The 16,170-nt window shown below is 40.8% G+C and overlaps 1 pseudogene; it reads right to left on the reverse strand.

Annotated features, from left to right (window-relative positions):
* Positions 1 to 886: 886 nt before the first annotated feature.
* LOC117717340 (keratin, type I cytoskeletal 18 pseudogene) lies at positions 887 to 1,773 on the reverse strand (annotated as a pseudogene).
* Between the last annotated feature and the right edge of the window lie 14,397 nt (positions 1,774 to 16,170).

Here is a 16,170-nt window from a genome sequence, read left to right on the forward strand (position 1 = left end):
GCATCACTGACTCTCTTTACCCTAGGAATTGCACTTGATCCAGTGATGCAATGAAATCACTTTGAGTTTCTCTAGTACAGGTAGGGTAGGCCTGCCTAATTCCTGCGGAGTCACCACAGGTATGAATCTTCCACACGTTGATTCAAAGACTGGACTCTAAAAACACAAAATTCTACTACTACCCTTTTAAATTTCATAGTCTCAGCCTCTTTTGCTTTATTAACTCTAGGGGAGGAAGTAGCTTCCTCTAACTGATATCAGTGTGACACCTTAAGATTCTCTCTTTACCTTTTCAGCTATCTAGTATGCAGTTAACAATTCCGTATATTAAATTTTGTCTAATAAAAATGACTAATTGTTATGCAGCGACTGGACCCTGAATGGTGTTAGAACAAGTCTGTTTCTCTCCTTTGCTAATGACCTTGGTCTTTGGGCCTCAGGTGATGTCATAAGAAGTGATGTAAGGTAAGAGGCCCTAGGCAGAGCGGACTGCTGACTCACTCAGTAGTTCACATTTTGTACTCATTACTCATTAGTACGTCGGTGTTTCCTCCTCTGTCTGTGTTTGTTAGCTCTATCAGTGTGTGCTTCTGCGTGAACTGAAAGCAAAGTGCTCTAAACCTGATCTATACAGTGAGTCAACCGATGTGAACACACAAGATTTGCCAAGATTTGTGTACAACAAGTTATTTGTCATAGGTGGAATAGCATTTTGTTTTGAGGATGTAGTAACATAACTCATTTTAGAATATAAGTCTTTAACCATCAGTAACCAGAAGAGGTATACAGGATTGGTAGGTCCAACTGCTGTATCTTCTTTTTTTTTCCAGTGAACTCTCAACTTTTATTGGTCCCTTAGTCCCCAGGGGTTCCCTCCTTCTCAGCCTCAGTGCCTCAGAACTCTGGTGTCATTGGCCTAGGACACCACTTTGCCATCCACGACCTTGCACAGTTTGCATGGAGTTGCTGGAGGCAAGGACATCATTAAGACTGAGATCTTCCCCGTCTTCCAGCAAGCGACGGTGGGTGGTGATCTCTGACCCAAGCTTGACCTTGATATTCAACAGGGCTTCATATTCCTGGGTCTGGCGCTGCCCCTTTGCCTGAGCTTGTGCCAGTTCTGACCCCAGGTGCAGAAGGACCCCATTGAGCTGCTCCATCTGTACCTTGTATTGGGCCTCCATGTCCCAGAGGCTGTTCTCCAAGTTGATGTTCTGGTTTTTCATGGAGTCCATGTCAATCTCCAAGTTCTGGAGGGTGCGTCTCAGCTCTGTGAGTGTGGTCTCAGCGTTTCTGATTTTGGCAGACTTGGTGGTGACTACTGTGGTACTCTCCTCAATCTGCTGAGACCAGTACTTGTCCAGTTCCTCAGGGTTCTTCTGAGCCAGCTCTTCATATTGGGCACGGATGTCCACCATGATCTTGCTGAGGTCCTGAGATTTGGGAGCATCCACTTCCACAGTCAACCCAGAACTGGCGATCTGGGGTTCCAGACCTTGGACTTCCTCCTCATGATTCTTCTTCATGAACAGCAGTTCTTCCTTGAGCACTTTGATTTCTTTCTCCAGCTGCAGCCTTGTGATATCACATCCTGTGGATGTCACTCTCCACAGACTGGCACATGGCCAGTTCTGTCTCATTCTTGACTCTAAAGCCATCAGCAGCAAGACGGGCATTGTCGATCTGCAGGACGATGCGGGCATTATCCACAATATTCGCAAAGATCTGAGCCCTCAGGTCTTCAATGGTCTTGAAGTAGTGGCCCCAGTCTCTGACACACACACACACACACACACACACACACACACACACACACACACACACACACACACACAAGTTATTAGGATTAAAAGAAACTGAAGACCAAACATAATGGTTAGCATACTTTTTCAGCTATAAAGAAAGCATCATGAACTATGTGGAAAATCTTATATTGTTTAATTGAACATGAAATAATTCTGTAGGTCTCACCAAATAAGTAATATTAATGAAAAGATGGGTGAATTTGGAATGCACAGCAAATTACATAACATAAAGCATTTCACTGTGTTTAAAGGAAGCAGTCTTTGGTTTGGAAGCACGAGGTAGCAGTAACACTCTTGCAGGAATTTGGGTTGGTTTATGAAGAATTATTTTATTTCTAACACCGAGTGGCTGAGGGAGTGTGTCAGAACAGGAGTTCCACCGCCCCAAACGCTGTATGAATTTCGAATTATTTCAGTCTTTACGTTAGATCAATGTTTGCTATCACTGAAATTTTTCTTGAGCAGTTTTGGCTTGGAGAAAAATTAGAATTGATTTATTTGTAATATAGAACTTATAATGGAAACAAGTAGAAGCTATGCAGAATATAAACTAAAATATGGATTTCTTGTCTCAATGCTTCAAGCACAGCTCATTTGAAAGAAAAAAAAATGAAGCAGGGTTAACCCAGTTTCTTATCTGAGGGGCTATAAATGATATATAGAGTGGATGTTATCTAAGGCATAGCAAGAAAAACTAGGTGTCCACATGTGCCAGATAGAGTTACAGATTTCAACTCCAGTGGAACGCCAGATAAGCCCACCTTTTAGATATACATAGCAGTTAAAATAGCATTAAAAGAATTCAATTCTGAATCCAGGCAGCCAGCAGCTATTCCTATTGGAAAGACAAATAAAAATTTAAACAAGTAAATACATTTTCTAAGCATGTGGGCAGTCGAGTGTCAGTAATTTAAGTACTTTCCCACTCACTTTAAGCATGATACAGAGAGAAAAGTTGTAGGAAACTTCATAAGATAATGAAGCTACACCTGAAGTGGACTCAAGTAGTTTCTTTTTAGGTCATGAGATGCTTGATTCTCTCTATGATAGATTTTTCAACATAGTCTCTTATGAATTTTCATTTGTGGACTGTTGAAATTTTCAAATGTATGAAGATTTCTAGAAACATATATGTTTCATCCTCTGCAACACTAGAATCTAGAAAGGAATCTAGAAAGGAAAGTCAGCCAACTGACAAATATTTATGAAACTGACGGTGTTCTGAAAAGCTTCCCAGGTCTTGACATGAGGCTAGCACTAAAAGTAAGAGGGTGCGTTAGATACTTTGATCCCATTGTATTTGCGATGAAGCGCGAGAACTTTGAAATTCTACTTCAGTTAGAGTAGATGCTTACTATTTTCTACGTTGTCCGTATTCTGGTCACCATCTCATTCATTTTGTCTCCCATCACAGCATGGCCACAGCTATAATATAACTGATTCAGGGGTAGTGAAGAGGTAGGTGGTCACCTATTCTGGTTTCTTATTGCACTCAATTTTCAGAAGCCGTGAAGTCTGCTCCTGGGAGCTCAGACCCGGTTGATGTTAAGCAGCTCTCACTATGTGGGGGAGAACATAACAGCTCAGGCTTCTCCGTGAAACAGCACAGCATTGGAAACAGAAGTCATTTTATGCTGGAGTGTCCTTTATTTTGTTTGTATGATCTGTGCAAAGACATAAAATGAAGACAGCAGAAGGCAATATTTGAGTTCAGTATCATCCCTCCAGGAACCTTTTATTCAGTTAGTTACAGCCTAATTCTGAACTTTCTCATGAGGAGAAAATTCACAGGCACCAGACAGTAGAGACAATGGAACACTGGGTCCCTTCTTAGTTTGGGCTTCTGTAATAAAGTGCCGACAGACAAGGTGGCTTTTGAAGAACAGAAATTGATTCCTCAGCCCTTTGATGTTTGTGAGACTGAGGGAAGGCTGCCAGTACGTGTGACCACAGCAACACCACTTCATGGTGCAGACCACCATTTTGTACACTCACAGCTAGACTCTGGGGTCTCCCTTTAAGGGGATTAATTCTATTTTCAAGAGTGTTCTACTTTTATGACCTAATGTTGCTAAAATCCTCCCTTCCATCTAAAGTAATTTCTCTTGAAGTTATAATTTCAACAAACAAATTTGGCGAAGGAGATATAAACATTTAGTCCATAAAAGCCTTGATCCCCTGAGAGCCCTGAATCTGGCAAAGAGGAACTTATTTGCAGAATCACAAATGCTTATTACAGAATGGCTTCTGGCCAATTGTTTTCTAAGTGTTTACTTATGTGTTTTGATCAAATTGAGCGCTCAACAGGGTTTTGACAAGTCTGATGAGTTGGCTTGGCTATGTGGATGACTTCTTCCCCCACTTTATCCATCAGGACCAATACCATAGGTGATTAGGGTCAGCAAGAACACCGTCCTCTAAACCCCACCATGGAATGAAAGAAGAGACGAGGCTGCCTGGGTTGTGTTATCATTGTCTCTCACCTTCCAAGTTTCAACTGAGTGGATATTAGAGGAGAAAGGGTCAGAGATAATTTGAAGGAAATGTTTAATTAAGGCACCCTATTCTATTCACGCATGCACGCACGCACGCACGCGTGCGCGCGTGCACACACAGACACACACACAGGCACACACAGGCACACACACACACACACACACACACACACACACACACACACACGCATTAACTCCTCATCAGTCTCTGTACTGTGAGGGCTAAAGTTATATTTTGAGTTTTAATGACTGTGCTTAAGAGACCTATCAAACAAAAATGCCTCTAACCTGTAAGTCCCGGCTGCCCTGTTAATCCTACTGGGTGACTGCTACCACAATTTTGCGTCAAATTTGAAGCAAGATTGACTTTTTGTAACTATTGATTCTTTGTGAATTTCACACCATGCACCCCAAATCCCGTTCATCACCCTATTCCTTCACAATCATCCTTTGTCCTTGCAATCTGCCACACACACGCACACACACCCAACTAACGAGCCAAATCAAAAATTTATCTCACTGTGTAAGCTGTAGTGTGTTCCACAGTATACCCTTTTATCCACACAACTTTAACTTGCAAATATTCTTTACAGTTGGTCATTGGTCTAGGTTGAGGCCTCTGACTTCTCTACTATAAATACCAGGTCTTCACTGGGATTCCTCTTGGATGTTCTATTGTTGTCATGGAGATCCTGCAGCTTTGCATTGGTAGGACTAGACTCTTTGTGAGCTCCAGCAGTTCACAGATGGGGTGGGCCAACTCAAAGCCCTGGATCTGGGCCTGTGAGGTAGCTCACCAAGTCTCTGGTAAGACCGCCAAGGTCAGACCACCAAGTCTCCTGCATTCACACCACTAGGGTGAGCCCTCTAGCACTGCCCTGACTAGTTCACCCTATGCCACAGCTAGCAAGGGGCAGGACCAGCTCTCCAGTTCTCATGCCCTCAGGGCAGACTCACCCGTGGCCATGCCATCAGAGCCAGCTTTATTTGCTCTGCCCATGCAAGGTGCAGAGCCCTTCTCCTAAGTTCTGCAGCTGATGAGAAGCTGGGCTAGCTTTCCTGTTCTGACAGATCCAGAGATAGCTTTCCTGCCTGTTGCAGAGGGTGAGGGGTGAGGGGTGAGGGGTGAGGGGTGAGGGGTGAGGGGTGAGGGGTGAGGGGTGAGGGGTGAGGGGTGAGGGCTAAAAGGTGAAGGGTGAGGGGGCATCTCTCCCTAACCCACACCAATGCACAGCAGACAAGGGGCAGGGCCAGCTCTCCTGATCAGATCCTGGTCTTAGCTACCAGGGTCAGTTCTACTGTGCTGCCCAGGTGAGGTGCAGAGCCCACTCTCCTGAGTGTTGCAGCCAGTGAGGGACATGGCCAGCTATCCCTCTCTCATGACCTCAGGGCCAGCTCTCCTGCTTGCCCTAAGCAAGGGGTGGAGAGATCCTCTTTTCTTTACCCACAAGACTGTCAAGCACATGAGGAGCAGGGCTAGTTCTCTGTCTCTGACTCTGTCTCTCTGTCTCTCTGTCTCTCTCTCTCCTTCCCTCCCTCCCCCTCTCTCTCTTGCTCCTAGGGCCAGCTCACCTGCCCCCCATCACCCCCAGAGCCAGCTTTACTGTGTTATCCAGGAGTGGTTGCAGGGTTTGCTCTCCTGAGTGCTGGGGTGGGGCCAGTCAGCTTGATTTTTATTGAGGTGCACCCAAGAGCTGGCCAGCAACTGCCTCCTACATCTAGTTAAACAGAGCAGCCTGAGTCCATTTCTTGGGTCCCTTTTAAAGAATAAAATCACAGGTAGTTGCAAAACAGGTTTATAGAAGATAGACAACGGAGTGATAAGGAGTGTAGAAAAATCCCAGGAAATACCAATGTAGTCACCATGTGATTAGGGAGGGTGGTTGGGAAGGGCAAGGGTGTTCTTTTTTTTTTTTTTTTGTAAATTTTTTCTTTCTTTTTTTTTTCCCTCAAAGAAACTATCAAAACCATCTTTATTATAATTCCTAAATTCTGCTTAAGGAATACTGAGATATCATTTGTCTTTTTAATTCTCATTGTCTCAGAGCTATGTGAAGTTTGAAAGCTCACAACGTGGTTTCAGGTTCACTATTACAACAAACTTTGAAGTTATAAGCTTTTTTTTTCAATGAAAAAAATGGTTATTTTACACATTGACAATATGTTATGAACATACCTTAAACCACTAATGTAAAGGCAATTCCATGTTTATACACATGTAACATTCAAACATTACATATAACATATATGTATCCATTTGCCTTAACTAAATATTACTGATATGTATTTGAGCATGTATAGACATTTATAAAATCATAAACATTCAAAGTTCTATTTATAGAGTATGTAAATAGCATATTATAAACTTTAAATGAATTAGCAGGACATTAAATAGTGTTGCTTTCTTTGTATCCCCAAATCATGAAAATGTTAATATTCAAAAATAAAATCTTTCTTCCACTTTTTTATTTGCTATTTTATTTATTTACATTTTAGATGCCACCCCCTTCCACATTCCCTCATCCATTAATCCCCTATCTCATCCCTCCTCCTCCTTTTTTGCCTTTATACTGTTTAAATTACATGGAAGTGTTAAGGTCAGTTCTAGATTGAGGTACTATCAATACAATAGATGCAAATAGTCAATGAACAAGCAAGACAATAAACCCAGATAATCAAAGAACATGCACAACAATAAACAGAGTCCTGTGATCACTCCTGTGATCACTATTTCTAAGAGCTTATCAGGATGATCAAAATATATGAGCCTACTTCCCTGTCCTAGCACAAAATCATTTTCATGCCTGAAGCCTATTTCTTTGTTCTAGTTTAATATTTAGATTTCTGCCTATAATATTTTTTTTGTTCTAGCCTAATGTATAGATTTTTGCCTGAAATGTCTTCTTTATTCTAGCCTAGGATTTAGATTTTTGCCTGAAATGACTTCTTTATTCCAGCCCATGTCAGATTCCTGCCTGCAGTCCATTTCCTTGTCCTTGGCCAATGACAGATTCCTGCCAGGCAGCCCCAAAAGCTCTCCACATCTTCCCCTTTTTATTGCACAAACCAGACTAAGCCTGTCTTAGGTTGTTCTGATAAGAAAGTCTTCCTTACCCATCGTGGAATATGCATTATGATAAGCAATGAACTTCTGTCTTAGGTTGGTAAGGCTCTGTGAAGAATCTTACCCATCCTTGGCTTGCCAGCCTTTTAAATTAATAACTCTGTCTGGGAGTCCATTATCAGTTTCAAGTCATGTACTTTGGCTGCCAGCCTGTTGATGTAGTTAGAGACAAGCTTTAACATGATGGGCAGGAATAAAAGTATTTCCAGGATAAGAAGGGCTAGCCGGATCAAGCTATATATGCTATTCCTGAAGTTTGACCAGAATGGAAATACTGACCTCAGGCCATGGATAATTTTATTGGCATTATCTGAAGCATCAAAGGTCAACAGAGCAGCGTTTTTAAATTTTTTTAAAAATTGGATATTTTATTTACATTTCAGATGTTATCCCCTTACCCCATTTCTCCCCCACTGCCCAGGATCTCCCTGTCCTGTACTCCCTCCTCCTGCTTCTATGAGGATGTGCCCTCACTTACCCCCCACCCCCACCTCCCTACCCTCAAATTCCCCCACACTTGGCATCCAGGCTTTATGGTACCAAGGATCTCCTCTCCCACCTATGCCCGACAATGCATCCTCCCCTACATATACAGCTGGAGCCATGGGTCCCTCCCTATGTGCTCCCAGGCTGGTGGTTTAAACTCTGGGAGCTCTGGTTGGTTGGTATTGTTCAGAGCAGCATTTTTTAAATTCATAATCTCACTATTTGAAGTTAACACACCCAGAGAGTTGTTAGGATTATGTCAAATACCCTACAAGTGTCTTTAAACTTTTTTCTAATTATAATGACAATCATTGTGAATTTTAAAAGTAGCACTACTCCAATGATACTTGTCATGACACTTGAGATGGCTCCTAACTCATGAACCCTGAACCTCCTTCAGATAATTTGAATGGGTTATAGAGCATCATCCATTGTTCCAGATACCTATATAAATCCTTTTGTATACTCAATACATTAGTAACATTTTTTGCTAGATGGTTAACTAAAATAGTTGTCTTAACTCTTTGTGTCAATGCTATTGCAGAAGCAGTGGTCCTAGCAATTAATGAAATTAAAGCTGTTATCCCAGCAATAATCAAGCCTGCTACTCTCTTGCTTCTGCTTAAAGCCCAACTCACTTCTTCCAGCACTTTCAAGCTTTCTTTCAGTGAATCAAAGTTTTCTAATACTTAGGGCAGTTAGACAAAAGCTCGTTGATAGACCCCCATCACAGACATGCCAGGTTTCAACACACTAACACAATGAAAAATTATACTTTCAATGCAAGTTACAATAAATACTGTAGAAGAGACAAAACCAGTTTTTAGCTTGACAATTAAAAGGGCCTTAAAACATGCACTAACCCTTGTTTAAAATCCAGATCCTGTTCCAACATTATCTCTTGCTAACATAACATCATAGTGAACTACAGCTAACTTCCAAATATATCTCTGAAAATGTGCAGATCCAGCTTTCCAAGTGTAGACTGTTATTTCCAATATTGGATTGATTTCTAGACTCAATTCCCCAATAAAAAGACATAGACTAAAAAACTGGATACTTAAACAGGATCCAGCATTTTGCTGCATACAGGAAACCCACCTCAGAGAAAAGGATAGACACTACCTTAGAGTAAAAAGCTGGAAAACATTTTTTCAAGCAAATGGCCCCAAGAAACAAGCTGAAGTAGCCATTCTAATATTGAATAAAATTAACTTTCAACTTAAAGCTATCAAAAAGGATAAGGAAGGACATTTCATACTCGTCAAAGGAAAAGTGAACATGAACTCTCAATACTGAACATCTATACCCCAAATGCAAGAGCACCCACTTTCATAAAAGAAACCTTACTAAAGCTCAAAGCATACATTGCACCTCACACAATAATAGTGGGAGACTTCAACACCCCACTCTCAGCAATGGACAGATCATGGAAACAGAAACTAAACAGAAATACAGTGAAACTAACAGAAGTTATGAACCAAATGGATTTACAGATATCTATAGAACATTTTCATCCTAAAACAAAAGATATACCTTTTTCTCAGCACCTCATGGTATTTTCTCCAAAATGGATCATATAATTGATCAAAAATAAAATCTTATATGAGGTAAACTAAATGAAAAGTATTAGCTTCTCATACATGTTGCCTTTCCTTATAATTTTTTTTATTGGATAATTTATTTATTTACATTTCAGGTGTCAGCCCCTTTACCCCATTTCCCCTTCCTAGAACCCTGTATCCTATCCCCCCTCCTCCTTTTTGCTTTTATACCATATTAATTACATGCATGTTTTAAGGTCAGATCTAGGTTGAGGGTCTAGCAATACATTAGATGCTAATAGTCAAAGAACAAGCAAGGCATTAAACCCAGTTACGTGAACACTCCCTTAGTCACTGTTTCTAAGGGCTTATCAGGATGACCAAAATATCTGAGCCAACTTTCCTGTCCCAGCCCAAAGTCATTTTCATGTCTGAAGCCTACTTCCGTGTTCTAGCCTAAAATTTAGATTCCTGCCTGAAATTACTTCTTTGTTCTAGCTTAATGTCAGATTCCTGCCTGAAGCCTACTTCCCAGGTCCTGGCCATTGTCATATTGGGTAAGGGTGTTCTTAAAAGTAATTCAATATAGTGGGTTGGGACAAATCAGGCTCTAGAATACAGACTTAAAAACAACAACTCAACTCTTACAGTAAATGGAATTTTCTTTTTCTAACAATACAGCATAATGATGTCTGCCTTCAAAATGGAGTCAGGTAGTTATCTCAGCCTACGGACAGATAAACCTGCAAACCCCACTTGCTTGGGGACACATAACCTCTTTGAATGCTGGGGCCTGTTTGTGAAGATAAGAAACCATGTGCTTTCACTTCTGTAAACAAGGTTAGATGCCCCAACTGCACAGCATGTGCTTGATCATTAGTAGGTAGGAGATATGTAAGCAGGAAGTACATCAGTATGTATGCTTGCCCCTGATTGGACATGTAGACAGGAAGTATATCAGGATGTATGGTTGCCCCTGATTGGACAAAGGCAGGAAGTATTTGGCTTAGTGTGGCTTGCCTATATAAGCACTGGACAAACATAATTCGTGGCTATTTTCTGGGAGTCCTGAGTATGGATCTGGCCAGTGTCCATTGTCCTGGCCAGTATTTAATAAAGCTTGCTGGAAATTTGGTCTAAAAATTGTCATAGTGGTCTTACTCTCACCCTGTGAGATCAATAATACATTGATACACCTGAGCTTCAGGTGAGATAGATGAACTTATGTCTTGTCAATTCTTTAAGACAAAGAGAGGCTGATTGCTTGAGGAGATGGGGTTTGGTTATCAAAACTGTATTTTCGTTATTTTGTTTATCAGTTGAATGTTATCTATCATTAGAGTCATGAAACATTAATTGTCTTTTATTTCTCTTCTAAAGTAACATTAGCAGTATGTGTTAAGATAAAATTTCAAACATAGACACCTTACTTTTCTTCCCTTAAATATGAGATTGTTATCAATAGTTTTGAAGACAGTCCTCATACCTTGTATATTAGTTAATTTCTGATTACTGAGGTGAATTATTTGACAGAAACAACATAAGAAAGGAAAAGGTGTATTACAGTTTCAGAGACGGCAGTCCATCATAGTCCTGGATGACTGGCTCAGTTTATGCTGTGAGACCTTGTCTTTTTATTCCTGGTATCCAGTACAGTGCCTAGAACATGACAGTACAGTTTAATAAATATTTGGTGAGCCAATATACATTTGATGAAGGAGTGGATATTTTAAGAAGAATCACATAGTTATAGTGGTGGAATTTCCTTGTATAATTTTTGTTTGATGTCCAATTTCAAATATGTCATTTTTCTTATCTGAATGAGCTGATGTCATTTTATAATATTTTGATTAAATCAAATGTACCAGCCTTTCTTTTCAAATATATCATCGTATTATTCTGTAGTTCGGTCATCTTTCTCCAGGTAATAAGGAACTCTGAACTCTAAAGGACAGAACCCTCTTGGCAATTCCAGTGTACCACAGTCAAGGCAAAGTCCGTTTTCAGGTCAAAATTGTGCTGTATTAAAAAGAAGCCAAGTGGAGAGTTAACATTATCATTCATAATAGACTTTGTATTCCCATTACAACTCTTTGAATATTGTTTTATTGGTGACTCGTTTAAAACACAAATATGAATTAAATGTCATCCTCTTTGAATGAGTAATTCATGGGAGGCAGTAATGAGGCATGCATGACTGTTCGACATAGACTAAAAGGTATCATTACGCTGCTAATGCTGTCACCATGACCCTGCCAACATCATGATCTGAGGTGATTTGTTAATATCAATGGCGCTTACTTGCTTAGAACCTATTAACAAGAGCATGGTGAGTCACCATTGCTGATGGTGAGTTCCCCTGGAGGAACTTTGCTTTAATGGCCAGTGACATTTGTTGTATTTTGAAGTGGTTGCTCATAAGAACTGGAAGAATTTGCCAATTGTAAAATGTGAAATAATAAATGTTTCAGGTGACTTTAATGGAAAACCAAGTTAATTGAATTATACATGTGATATTTTATATCCTAAATAAACTTCTGTGTCTAAGTGCTTATTAGATATGAGTTAGGGCCTCACCAATGAAGTTATACTCAGTTTAAAATTGTCCATGATATTAAAATATGCTCTTCAGATCAGATAATCAGGGGTTGTGTTTCAGGAATGTGAATGTTTTTCAAAATAATTCTCAAGACTCAGTGGTTGTACCAGTTTGCAATCAATGCAAACCAGCAATGGAGGAGTGTTTCTCTTTCTGCACATCCTCGCCAGCATGTTCTATTGCTTGAGTTTTTAATCTTAGCCATTCTGACTGGTGTAAAGTGGAATCACAGGGTTCTTTTGACCTGGTTTCTTCTTGGCTGTTCAAGATCCCTCTGTTGAGAATTCTCTGTTTAGCTCTGTACTCCATTTTTAAATTGGGTTATTTGGTTTTCTGGACTCTAACTTCTTGATTTCTTTGTATACTTTAGATAGTAGCCCTCTATTGGATGTAGGGTTAGTGAAGATCATTTGCCAATCTGTAGGCTGCCGTCTAAGTTCCTCAGAAAATTGGAAATAGCTCTACCTGAAGACCCAGCTATACCACTCCTAGGCATATACCCAAAAGATGCTCCACCATACCACAAAGTCACGTGCTCCACTATGTTCATAGTTGCCTTATTTGTAATAGCCAGGAGCTGGAAACAACCCGGATGTCCCTCCACGGACGAATGGATACAGGTGATGTGATTCATTTACACAATGTAATACTACTCAGCTACTAAAATCAAGGGCATCATGAACTTTGCAGACAAATGGATGGAACTAGAAAATATCATCCTGAGTGAGGTAATCCAGACCCAAAAGGACATACATGGTATGTACTCACTGATAAGTGGATATTAGTGAAAAAGTTCAGAATACCCATGATACAACTCACAGACCATAGGAAGCTTAATGAAATCCACTTAGAAGGGGAACAAAATAATCATGGGAGGCAGAGGGGGAAGGAACCTGGGTGGGAGAGCAGAGGAAGGAGGAGAAAAGGAGGAGAAGGATCAGGTATGAGGAGATAAGAGGAACTAAAATATGCAGCAGTGTCGGGTAACAGGGGGAACCTCTAGATAGTCTCAGAGACCTGGCATGTGAGAGGTTACCAGGACCAGATGGGAATGACATTAGACAAAGTGTTCAACAGTGGGGAGATATAACTGGAAGAGACCATCTTCAGTAGGTAGACAGGGCTCCCAGTCGAGGCAGGGGCCACCCACCTGCACCTTCAAAATTTTTAACTCAGAATTGTTGCTTTCTAAAGGAAATGCAGGGGCAAAAACGGAGCAGAGGCTGAAGGAAAGGCCATTCGGTGATCTGTCCAACTTGCGATCCATCCCATGCATGCACCCCAAATCCTGACACAACTACTGAGGCCCTGTGTGTGTGTGTGTGTGTGTGTGTGTGTGTGTGTGTGTGCAGACAGGAGCCTGGCGTGGCTGTCCTTTAAGAGTTTCTACCAGCAGCAGACTGAAACAGATGCAGATACTTTCGGCCAACCATTGGACTTTGGTCTGGATCCCCTATGGAAGAGTTAGGGGAAGGACTGAAGTAGCTGAGGGGGATTCCCCATAGGAAGAAAAACAGTGTCAACTAACAAGGGCCTCCCTCCCCCCCAGAGCTCCCAGAAACTAAGCCAAAAACCAACGAGCATACATGGGCTAGTTCATGGCCTCAGACACATGTGTAGCAGAGGACTGCCTTTGTATGGCTTCAGTGGAAGAAGGATGTTGGTGAAGGTGAGGTGGGAGTGAGTGGGCCAGTGGGGGAGCCCCCTCTCAGAGGAGGATTGGAAGTGGGGAATGTGGTGATGAACTCTGGGAGGGGGGACCAGAAAGGGGGCAACTTTTGGAATGTAAATAAATGAAATCATTCAATAATAATAATAAAAGACTCAGTGGAAAATTAGGAAACTAACATTCACTCAAAAACTAGGATTAAGAAACCCATTGATTCTTTGGTTATTAGGCTGCAGCTCTTATCTAACACCTAGACATCTCAGAAGTGACCTATCTCTGCTGCGGTTTGGAAAAGTATGCTTGGGTGGGGGAAGGAAGAAAGGGAGGGTGTTAAATCAGGAGTCAGTCTTTCCTGTCCTTGGAACTATGAGAGATCCTGTTCAAATCTGCAGGTATTGAGCGAACATGTGAAGTCTTGCCTTCTATTTCGTTTTCTGAGCATGTGAGATACTATAGGGATAAAAATAACTCTCTAGGAAGCACAAGAATTTTAATAAAAATGTAAATTATTTTAGCATTAGTGCTAAACTTGAGATTAGTGAGCTTGGCAGTGATTGATGAGCGTGTTGAATCCTCAAGAAAACGCCAGAAATAGAATGATTTCGGAGACCTGAGAGACAGCTGTGCATTATTACCCGAACACCGTTTCATTAAAGGTAAACATTTGTTTTATTCTTTAGATCCACACTCAGTGTAAAGTCAAAGTTGAGAGTAAGGTAATTAGTTTCAGCAGAATTTGCGTCTCTGCTCCCTAAAGGTTGTTTAAATGTTCCCAGATGCTATGATTAATTTTCATTATTGTTCTTATCTTATCTTCTTTTCTAGTTCCCCATTCTCTTTATCTTTTCCCATTCTATCAGGACAAATTCCATTTCTTTTGTGAGGACAGAGGAAAGATTAGAACTACTTACAATGGGGAATTTTTATTTGAACCTCATTCTTTTCTCCTCTTTGTATGCCTCCACTTTTTGCTTGTTCAAAACTTTGCCCAGATATTACTTTTATTGAGCTGTTTGGGAAAATGAAATGATGTCTCAGTCTTTCAAATATTGTCTTTCTAGTCCTCAATCCCACTGAACATTACTCTCAGGTTCCCTTGTTTCCAGACTTACCTTGTAGCTGTTTTTTCTTATGATTCTTTTTTTTAATTAGATATTTTATTTACACTTCAGATGCCATCCCTTTTCCCCATTCCCCCCCTTAGAAAACCCCTATCCCATGCCCCCTTTTCCTTTTTGCATTTATACATTTTTTTAAAAATAATGTTAATCATAAGCTTTATAAGTTTGGAATTGTTCAGTCAGAGGTGTAACCCACTGACCAACCTAGATATAACAACTATCTTTGACTGGTGGAGATACATGAATATCTGCCTCCCTGTCTCCCCCCTCTTTCTCTCTTTCATCACCTAGCTTCTCCTCTCCTTCTTCTTCTCCTCTTCTTACTCCTTTTCTTCCTCTCAGTACTCCTCCTACCTTAGCTCCTCCTACACATCACCCTTCCTGTTAAAATGAAACTTTTCTCTCAAAATACAATTAGAGCATAATTATGCCGATTTGTACCAGTGAGGTACAAGATAGTCCTAATACGCCATCCATCCTTTTGTTTCTTATGATTCTTAACTACATTTTAAAATAAAAAAAAATCAAAGTCTGCAAAACTGAGACAGTGCTCTTCTTGTATTCTCTTTATTGTGAGATCACCCTGGTCATTTGCCTCCTATGAATAGGACACACCAATGGTTAGGAAAAGTGCTATCAACTCTGAGAGAACATTACAAAAAGACTATGGCCTCTGTCTTACTTGTTTCAGTTGCTTTGAGTGAAATCATTGTTGTGCCATTATCTGAGCTCCTCAGAACAATAAGTAGAGGGATATGTCTACAACACTGTCTGTGGAGGAAAGAACCTGTCAACACAATGTGAAGGAGTTGGGCTTTCCCTCCTGTGAGACTTCAGGTGTAACTACAGCTTCAGCTGAGGCCTTGGTGAGTCTCTTACAAGAGGCGTTGCAGCTTTCAAAGGCACCCAGTGCTTGTGAAATCTGAATGCTTATTCTTTTAGCTACACAATCTTGGAACTACTTACTATATAGTAGTAGATAATTAAGCCAATAGGTTCGGAGAGAAGACAGAGAGAGCTCTGTGGATTCCCTCCTGGAGCCGAGGCTTTACAAGTCTAAGGGCACTAGGAGAAAAACAAACAACCCTTCACTTCCACTCTCTGGACTCTGCTGTGGCTTCCTGTCTGCGGGACCTTGTCAAAGGACAGGAGACAGAAGAGGTCTTTGATGAGGAATACATCCCCAGGCTTCATGGTTCAAGATAAGGCAGAGAAGGAGGATGGATGAAGAAGATACATACAGCTCAGGGAAGGAGAGAACCCACCGTGCTCACCATTGAGCACGGACACATGCTATTAATAGGGTAGAGTGTTTTTTTTTTTTTTT

Source organism: Arvicanthis niloticus, chromosome 11 (genome assembly GCF_011762505.2).
Source record: "Arvicanthis niloticus isolate mArvNil1 chromosome 11, mArvNil1.pat.X, whole genome shotgun sequence".
Lineage (NCBI taxonomy): Eukaryota > Metazoa > Chordata > Mammalia > Rodentia > Muridae > Arvicanthis > Arvicanthis niloticus.